Raw genomic sequence first — 9,552 nt, 5'->3', positions numbered from 1 at the left:
TGAAGGCAAATTCACGACTTTTTTGTATAGGTGAATTTTCACCTAAAAAAAAGGCAACATGTAGATGTTAAAATTTGGATGTATCTTTTTATTTCTTTCAGCTTTTTGTTTTGTGTGATGCCTTAATGAAATGTTCTATGATTGTTCCATGTGAAACGGCATCTATACAGGACTTCATTTGTACTTGGCAAAAAAATTTCTGTTACATATATGAGGGTGTTGTAGGGTCACACTTACACTGGGAATAGCACTGTTTTCCTCTTTGTCAGATTTTACATGCTAGTGACTGTATTCATATATACTTGGCAAAAATACACTGTGACCATCTATATCTGGTGCAGCAAGCAATTTGCATTAGAAAGGCCTTCTGGGAGTTTGTCACCTTAGTTGCTCTTCCAAAACATAAGTCGCAATATTAATTTGATTATCCACCTGGCCAACATCTTCCATTGTAAATCACATCTGACTCCTTACCCTCCATGGTTCAGGATGCCTCTATATTAGCCACAGTGGAGAGCTATTGGCAGTTGTATATTACTATATTTCTTCTGCAGTGGAAAGAAGTGGCCACCTGCAGCTGAAAATGGCAGGGTTTTCAGCAGCCTAAGAAGCAGTAATAGGTAGGTAACAAATAGCATCTGTTTGTCCTTGACACACATGATCTACAGTTAATATGTTTGTGTACAGATACTAAGGCTCCTTTTACACAGGAAGACAACTGCCCAGTATGAGTGCTGATCCTTTAGACAGGTCAAATATTGGGAGGGAACACATGCATGAGCAATCACTCCATCATTTATGTATCTAAAATGAAACATAAGAAAAAAATCTGGATTGACGGCACGATCCACCAAATAAGTAGATGATTTTTCCCCCCCTACGATTTAGTGAATTGTTCCAGGTTTTTATTTGTTTCATTTTGGATTTATTGCACTTTTTGGCTGGCACGCTCCACGCCGATCCTTGGAAGGCTGTATCACCCCACGCGCTTGCTAAGTGGTTGTGTCTCTCTACACAACCCAACAAGGTGAGCGATTTACAATTTGGGGGTTCCCTCACCCACCTACAGCACTCCACTCGTTGTCCACAATATACTTTCCTATGAGAAGATCTGCTTCTTTTTTGTTTTTTTTAGATTGCATCCATCATTTATGCGGCTGTTCATTTCCATTATTGTCAACAGCTAATCCCCTGTTTACATGGAGAGATGTTATGCTGATTTTTTTTTTTTGGGGGGGGGGGGGGGGGGGGGTTGTAGCGAAAACTGGGTGCTCCCGTATCCGGCCCATATGTAATGCATTTCAGTGAGCCGACCGGAGTAAACACTCTAATACTGCATGTACTAAATACTGATAGGCTAAGGATAAGAAGCAATTACAGTTATCACAAACTCTGGGTATGGTGTGTTTTTTCTTAAGCCACATGATCAAGACTTGTTAAAAAGCCAAATAAAAAATACCTATACTAATACAATTTATTTTTGGAAAGCCACAAAGACTGTATAATGGAGGAGAAAAAATTAGCAGGCAGTGTTCCGAGGACAAAAAACAATGCTAAACAAAAGTTATGTCTTTTTGTAGAATAAGTCCTGTAGACTAAGAAGACTCTGCTCTTACTGCCCAACCTTTTTATTTATTAAAGGGGTTCCATCCTATTTTCTTATTATTTTGCTTCAATGGTTGTGTGTATTGTAGCTGTCTTACCATTCCTTTTGTCTCCTCTTTTTTTTTTTTTTTTTTTTTTTTAACCTCAGTTGACTCACCGTTCGTCTTTTGGTTTCCTTTCCCTTCCTTCCTGTTTGTGGGCTATGTGAAACTACATTTCCCATCCTCCCAGTGAGTCTTTTTTTTTTTCTTTTGTGTCCTCCCTTTTTTCATCTTTGACCTTTCCTACTCCCTTTTGTGTCCACCCCAGGCTTGCCTTCCTTCATTAGTCTGCCATCTGTGTCTTTTTTCCCATCCCTGTTGCCATTTTGTTCTTATTGGCTCTTAACATGTGATCCTCCTTTAGCCACCATGGAATAGCTTCATGCGCTGCGCATCATGTGTAATTGGTGCAGCACAAAATTCATATCACAGCATCATTTGATCGCGGAAACGAGGCTGAAAAGTCACATGACTTTTGCAAAACCTTGCAGTTTTCTAAGACGAGGCTTGCTAAAGTCACATGACTTCACGGAATGTTCATTGGTTGAGCGAAGACGAGGCTGTAAAGTCATGTGGTCATGTCCACGGGCAGAAGGAGGATCACAGAACGAAAGTATGAATAATAAACAGATGGGCGGCGGGAGGCGGAACAGAGAAGGCAGGCTCAAATCACGGAACCCATCCCCATGAGGACAAAACGATCACTGAAACTCCGCAAGGTAAAAAGAAAAAAGGGCTCGGCATGAGCAGGAAATAGCTGAAACTACCAGACTTACTCCAAACGACAAAGGTCAGACAAAACAAACTATACACACATTTATAAAAACAAAAAACAAATAAAAAAAAACTATAATATAGCTCAATAGGAGATAAAGCATGGAACACAAACTGTTGCCATGGTAGTACCCCTTTAAAGGAAAAAAATCTCTCAGGGAAACCCAGCATATATATATTTTTTTAGTAGAGAAAACAAAATACTAAAAACAAGTAATATGCAAAACGTCAAGATAAATTCAGCTCCAAGTCAGACCCTACAATTACAGAAGTTGTCCAGAATTATGAGTTATAATGGCACACACACATCCTGTTTTTTTTTTTTTCTCGAGAAAGAGGTACCACAAATTGCTTTTATGTTGCACAAATACATTGCATGACCCTGTCAAAATGGGATACCACTTAGACTTTAAAGGGGTATTCCAGGCCAAAACTTTTTTATATATCAACTGGCTCCGGAAAGTTAAACAGATTTGTAAATTACTTCTATTAAAAAATCTTAATCCTTCCAATAGTTATTAGCTTCTGAAGTTGAGTTGCTGTTTTCTGTCTAACTGCTTTCTGATGACTCACGTCCCGGGAGCTGTCCAGCTCCTATGGGGATATTCTCCCATCATGCACAGCTCCCGGGACGTGACATCATCATTAAGCAGTTAGACAGAAAACTTCACAAGCTAATAACTATTGGAAGGGTTAAGATTTTTTAATAGAAGTAATTTACAAATCTGTTTAACTTTCCGGAGTGTGTTTTAGTTTCGTATCCTACAGTACAGCAAATCATGCTTTACAGTTGAGTCTAAACACACATACTTTTGGAAAATGACCCAAACTTAGTAACTAGCTGATGTCAATCAGGACTATAAAGTGTATGGCTGTGCATGGATATGTCAGTATCTAACTTTGACAGGATGCTGACGTATCCATGCAATATAAAGGCAAAATTGTGGGATGAACCTGGCCTTAATTTAGTTTCCAGATGTAAGAACCTACAAGTAATTGAAGACCTCAAACTTCAGAACTTACAGTTCAGACTGAGACCCAAAATTATTTCAAGCCCTTGCAAAAAAACACATTCTAACTCCACAAGTCTCCCAGACATCACATTGCACAATTAATTCCGTCTTGCATCCTCTCTAAGGTACCTTCTCAGTAGACAAGCCCCCACACCTAACACAGAAGTCCTGGCCACTTGTAGAGACGTTATTTGGGACATTGCTCCTGCTAGTAGAAGGGGTTCTTAAGTAAGGGGACCTCTAAGTGTTATATGCTGTAATAAGGTGTATGGACAGTAGAAAGGTTGTTTAAGACGGCTCACCTCAGTAATGCTTCCCACACCTGCGCACGGACTAACCGGCAGTGCCTCCGGTCCAATACGTAATAGCAGCCGAAGAAGTATCCAGCGCGGTGGAGTGCAAACAGGAAACTTTTATTAAAGATACATGGACAGCACAGGTAAAACCTGTGCTGTCCATGTATCTTAAATAAAAGTTTCCTGTTTGCACTCCACCGCGCTGGATACTACTTTGGCTGCTAAGGTATATGGACAGTTGTCCTACCTATGATGTTGATTCTCTTAAAGGGGTTTTCAGGGAGCAGAAAAGGTCTTTCATGTTACCTCTGCCTTTGATGCGTCGGAATTATACGTTCCAAGACCAAATCTTCATGTGCAGGCAAAACCACACCCGCATGCGATGTCCAGTGGCTGCAGGATGTCACTACAAGCTGTTGGCCAACACATGCAGGTGTGGTTTTACCCCCACGCATGTTGATCGCACTGGCACCAGCACCTTTTGTCTCAGAAGGTATACTCTGAAGACGTGCAGAGTGCATAACGGTGCATGCACACCCCTTTTTTGCAATCCAGTTCCCGTATCAGGTTTTTGATGAAAAACTGATTCCTCAAAAATGGACTAAACTGTATCAAAACGTGTGTACAAATTTCAACCAGTATACGGTAAAAAACTGTATACGGTTTGAAAAATGATGTCCGATTGCATCCGTTTTTATCTAAGAAACAAAGTATACATTTTTAACTTTTGACTCCATTTTGAATAAAGTTTCACTTGTTTGATTGAAATTCCAAGAAAAAAAAAACTGTGCAAAGTCAAAAACCGGATGGTGAAAACCGGGTGGAACCATACGCACATACAGTTCTGTACGGTTGCCGTTGACTCCCATGTTAAAAAAAAACAAACAAACATATACGGTTAAATACTGTTTTTCACCCGGACCAAAAAACGTGGTAGACTACGGTTTTGGGTACGGGTAAAAAAACTGGACAAAACCGTATAAGACTCAAAACCGGATGATGCGTTTGACATACGGTTTACAATGTTAAGTCAATGCATACAGTTTCTATACAGTTCCATACAGTTTAACTTGAAACCGTATACGGGAACTGCATAGCAAAATTTGCATGCACCCTAAGTGGGTGCCGGAGAACAGAGAAAGTGAGACCTTTTCTGCTTCACAATTTCCTTAACAATAGATACATATAATTTAAAACTTTATCTTCGTACATTGTTTTGTCATTTTCTCAATGTATAATATGCAAACAAGCAATGGTAAGGTCTGTAAAGAGCGAGTATTTATTTTGAGAATTGTTTTGTTTTTATATTTTTTTTAATCTTCAAGGGAAAAAAAATGTACCTATCATAGCTGCTATTTATTTTTAGATGTGATATATAAATTGTGCAAATACTGTATTTACATTGTTGTCCAGTATGCTGGTAATCATCTTTTTCCTGATGTGCCTCATAAAGCAAATACAGCAAATGCAATGTGTGATGTAAATAAAAATGTATTTTGTTGACCACTTGTTTTATTTGTCATGGTTATTATTGCATCTGCAGAGGTGAAACATTTTTAGAAATTTGCAGAACTTCAGTCATCACACTCTTGTCAGCAGCTGAACCAAGATGACATAAAGGTTCGTGCTGCGTTGTATCCATATTACAGAGACTCTACATGAAAAATCAAGATGATGACTATTCCTACAATGTCATTTTACACTGACATATGGAACAAACAAAAAGCCTTCATGTTGACTTTCCATCTCTGGAGAAGGGTATTAAAACAACCCATTTTAAAGGGAACCTGGCAGCGGATTTTACCATATATATAACATGTTGTTATATAAGGTAAAATCAGTTCTTACCATGTCCTTATGTCCTAGATTATGTCCTCCAATGTGCCGAAAATCAGCACCGGTGCACCAGACCAGTACACAGACATACTGCCTCCAGTCATATACTGCATATGGCTGGAGGCAGTATGTCTGTAGGGGCACAGAGGGTCTACAGCTTCAAAAAGGGGGAACAGAGGGGATCTACAGCTATATATGGAAGCACAGACCAAAAGTTTGGACACACCTCATTCAAAGAGTTTTCTTTATTTTCATGACTATGAAAATTGTAGATTCACACTGAAGGCATCAAAACTATGAATTAACACATGTGGAATTATAGACATAACCAAAAAGTGTGAAACAACTGAAAATATGTCATATTCTAGGTGGAAAGTGTCACCAAGTGCAGTCACAAAAAACATCAAGAGCTACAAAGAAACTGGCTCACATTCAGACCGCCCCAGGAAAGGAAGACCAAGAGTCACCTCTGCTGCGGAGGATAAGTTCATCCGAGTCACCAGCCTCAGAAATCGCAGGTTAACAGCAGCTCAGATTAGAGACCAAGTCAATGCCACGCAGAGTTCTAACAGCAGACACATCTCTAGAACAACTGTTAAGAGGAGACTGTGTGAATCAGGCCTTCATGGTAGAATATCTGTTAGGAAACCACTGCTAAGGACAGGCAACAAGCAGAAGAGACTTGTTTGGGCTAAAGAACACAAGGAATAGACATTTGACCAGTGGAAATCTGTGCTTTGGTCTGATGAGTCCAAATATGAGATCTTTGGTTTCAACCCCCGTGTCTTTGTGCGACGCAGAAAAGGTGAACGGATGGACTCTACATGCCTGGTTCCCACCGTGAAGCATGGAGGAGGAGGTGTGATGGTGTGGAGGAGGAGGTGTGATGGTGACACTGTTGGGGATTTATTCAAAATTGAAGGCATACTGAACCAGAATGGCTACCACAGCATCTTGCAGCGGCATGCTATTCCATCCGCTTTGCGTTTAGTTGGACCATCATTTATTTTTTCAACAGGACAATGACCCCAAACACACCTCCAGGCTGTGTAAGGGCTATTTGACCAAGAAGGAGAGTGATGGGGTGCTGCACCAGATGACCTGGTCTCCACAGTCACCGGACCTGAACCCAATCGAGATGGTTTGGGGTGAGCTGGACCGCAGAGTGAAGGCAAAAAGGGCCAACAAGTGCTAAGCATCTCTGGGAACTCCTTCAGACTGATGGAAAACCATTTCAGGTGACTACCTCTTGAAGCTCATCAAGAGAATGCCAAGAGTGTGCAAAGCAGTAATCAAAGCAAAAGGTGGCTAGAACCTAGAATATGACATATTTTCTGTTTCACACTTTTTGTCATGTATATAATTCCACATGTGTTAATTCATAGTTTTGATGCCTTCAGTGTGAATCTACAATTTTCATTGTCATGAAAATAAAGAAAACTCTGAATGAGAAGGTGTGTCCAAACCTTTAGTCTGTAAAAAAAAAAAAAATATATATATATATATATATATATACATACATACATACATACACACACGGGGAGTTTGTAAAGAGGTGTCTTCATGACACGGTCCAGGCCAGATAAAAAATTAAAAAAAAGAGGAAATATTTACGACTCCGATCAGAGAAGCGGTCCCATATGCTTTCTGCAGAGCGCTTGCTGGTATCTACTTCTACATGATCAATATGTGGAATTATTGGCAAATTTTTGGGCTGATTTTTAGGGAGGATTTAAGTATTCAGAATAGCGTATATTAGTACAGTGCAGAAAATAACTTTGCAGCACAGTGTTTTACTGCACCGCACTCTGCAATAATGTAATTAGAAATATAGGATTATAAAATGGGGGGAACTCAGGGGCAGGCTTTGAGCTGTGTAAGGGATGGCAGCCCTGACCGTTTTCAGCACATAAAAGTCAGTGGGTTGAATTTAAAAACAGGTTCTGTTTTTTCTTAGTTCACATTTGTGTATTTAGATCCATTTGGTGCTGCTGTTGGTGATATATAACAGGCTTCCTGGCTCTGCTGAAGAACCAAGGTGTTACCCAGGTAAGCTATAAAGCGTTTAGATTACTTTTATTCTGTGTGATACAATTCAGCTGCACATTTGAACTGGTCCATCTGGAGTGCTGAACCTAGGGCTCATTCTTATTCATGTAGCATGCAGGAACCAAACCAAGAAACATAGGAACCACCAAAATCACACTGGAGGGGAACTGATGGTCTAAAGTTCTGGTGCTGCACCATGTTTCAGTCTATGGGGCAATGGATGGCCTGCCGGGTGCAGAAGTTCCAACCTATTTCATACATCGTTCCTATCTGGACATATATGTGAACCCAGCCTTAAAGAGAATTATCGCCTAGATTTTCTTTTCTCTGATTAAAGCCAGATGGTGAAACATATTCTTTTTCTCTTTCTATTGTCTGATTGTAACTTTTTTTAAAGGAAAACTGTCAGCTTGCTCCCCCCGCACTAACCAGCGGTACTGGCTGTTAGTGAGGGGGATGCTGATCAGTTTTATGCTTACCGTGCCCGGATCCGCCGTGCCGTTCGGACGTAATCTTCAATTTTCGCTAAATGCTAATGAGGCACTGGCACTCTGACGTCACCACCGCCCAGCTCATCAATATTCCTCCCCTCTCTCTTCATTACAGAGTGGGGAGAGGCGGAGGGAGGGGAGGAATATTGATGAGCGGGGCGGCTCTGCAGCCAGCGGCGCTGACGTCAGAGTGCCAGTTAGCCCGGCCGGTTCCAGTTAGCACCTCATTAGCATATGCCGAAAATTGAAGATTACGGCCGAATGGCACGGCGGATCCTGGCACGGTAAGCCTCAAGCTGATCACCATCCCCCACACTACCAGCCAGTACCACTGATTAGTGCTGGGGAGCAAGCTGACAGTTTTCTTTTAATCAATTTTTTGTAAGTTATTATGGGGGCAGCCTGAGCTGTTTTCAGAAGCATTTAGTCATATGCTTTACAGCAGGACCCATGGACATTAACAATAGACAGAAGCTGTTGTAATTAATTGGAAAGGCTTCTGGGCATGCTCTGAGACCTTTACAGGCGTGTAGTTCAATCTCAGTCTCAAAATCTTTTCTTGATACATCTACTGTAAGGCAGTTTAGGATCAGAGATTTTATAAATTGTAAATCGGAGGGTATTATCTATCTTGCCCAACGTGAGTGCCCTTATGACTATGTAGGCAAAAAATGAGTTCTACCAAAAAAATTTAGACCACTACAACTATATAATTAACAATCGTAATACAGCTGTAGCTCGACATGTACATACATTTCACAATGGTGATCCAAACCCCATGAAATTTACAGGTATCCAATCGGTACCAAGAAATGTAATAACCTCTTATCCCAGTTTCCACTTATTACAAGTCAAATGCAAGTGGATATACGAGAAGGATTTATTGGAACCAGATTGGTCTAAATGAATCTCTAAATTTCTCCTGCTTTATCGATAACATTAATAGATACATTGGCCCAGATTCATCAGGCTGTGTGAGAGAGAATAGAGTGATTTTACCCACATCAACCAATTACAGATCAGCTTTCACTTTACCAGAGCTCATTAGCTGAGTTGTGATTGGTTACTGTGGGAAAAGCCCTCTATTTTTCTCTCGCACAGTTTGATAAATCTGGGCCAGTATCTCACATAAGTGAGTTCACCCCTCAGTTTTCTATTTAATATTTTATTATATGTTTTCATGCGACAACACTGAAGAAATGACAAGTAGTGAGTGCACAGCCTGTATAAGTGTTTAATATTGTGTCCCCTCAAAAAGTGAGTACACCTAAAGTGTCAATATTTTGTGTGGCCACCATTATTTTGCAGCACTGACTTAAAAGGTGTACTCCACTGCTCAGCATTTGGAACAAACTGTTCCGGACGCTGGAGCAGGGAGCTCGTGACGTCATAGCCCCGCCCCCTCATGATGTCACGCTCCGCCCCCTTATTGCAAGTCTATAGACTT

At 40.6% G+C, this 9,552-nt stretch overlaps 1 long non-coding RNA gene across 1 annotated transcript; it reads left to right on the top strand.

The window, feature by feature from the left end:
- Positions 1–1,274: 1,274 nt before the first annotated feature.
- LOC130362147 (uncharacterized) lies at positions 1,275–7,899 on the top strand. The gene is made up of 3 exons (XR_008891293.1): positions 1,275–2,365; positions 7,523–7,614; positions 7,726–7,899. It is a non-coding gene; the product is annotated as an uncharacterized LOC130362147 (long non-coding RNA).
- Positions 7,900–9,552: the final 1,653 nt, after the last annotated feature.

Source organism: Hyla sarda, chromosome 3 (assembly GCF_029499605.1).
Source record: "Hyla sarda isolate aHylSar1 chromosome 3, aHylSar1.hap1, whole genome shotgun sequence".
Classification (NCBI taxonomy): domain Eukaryota; kingdom Metazoa; phylum Chordata; class Amphibia; order Anura; family Hylidae; genus Hyla; species Hyla sarda.
This window is presented reverse-complemented; position numbering and strand designations above follow the sequence as displayed.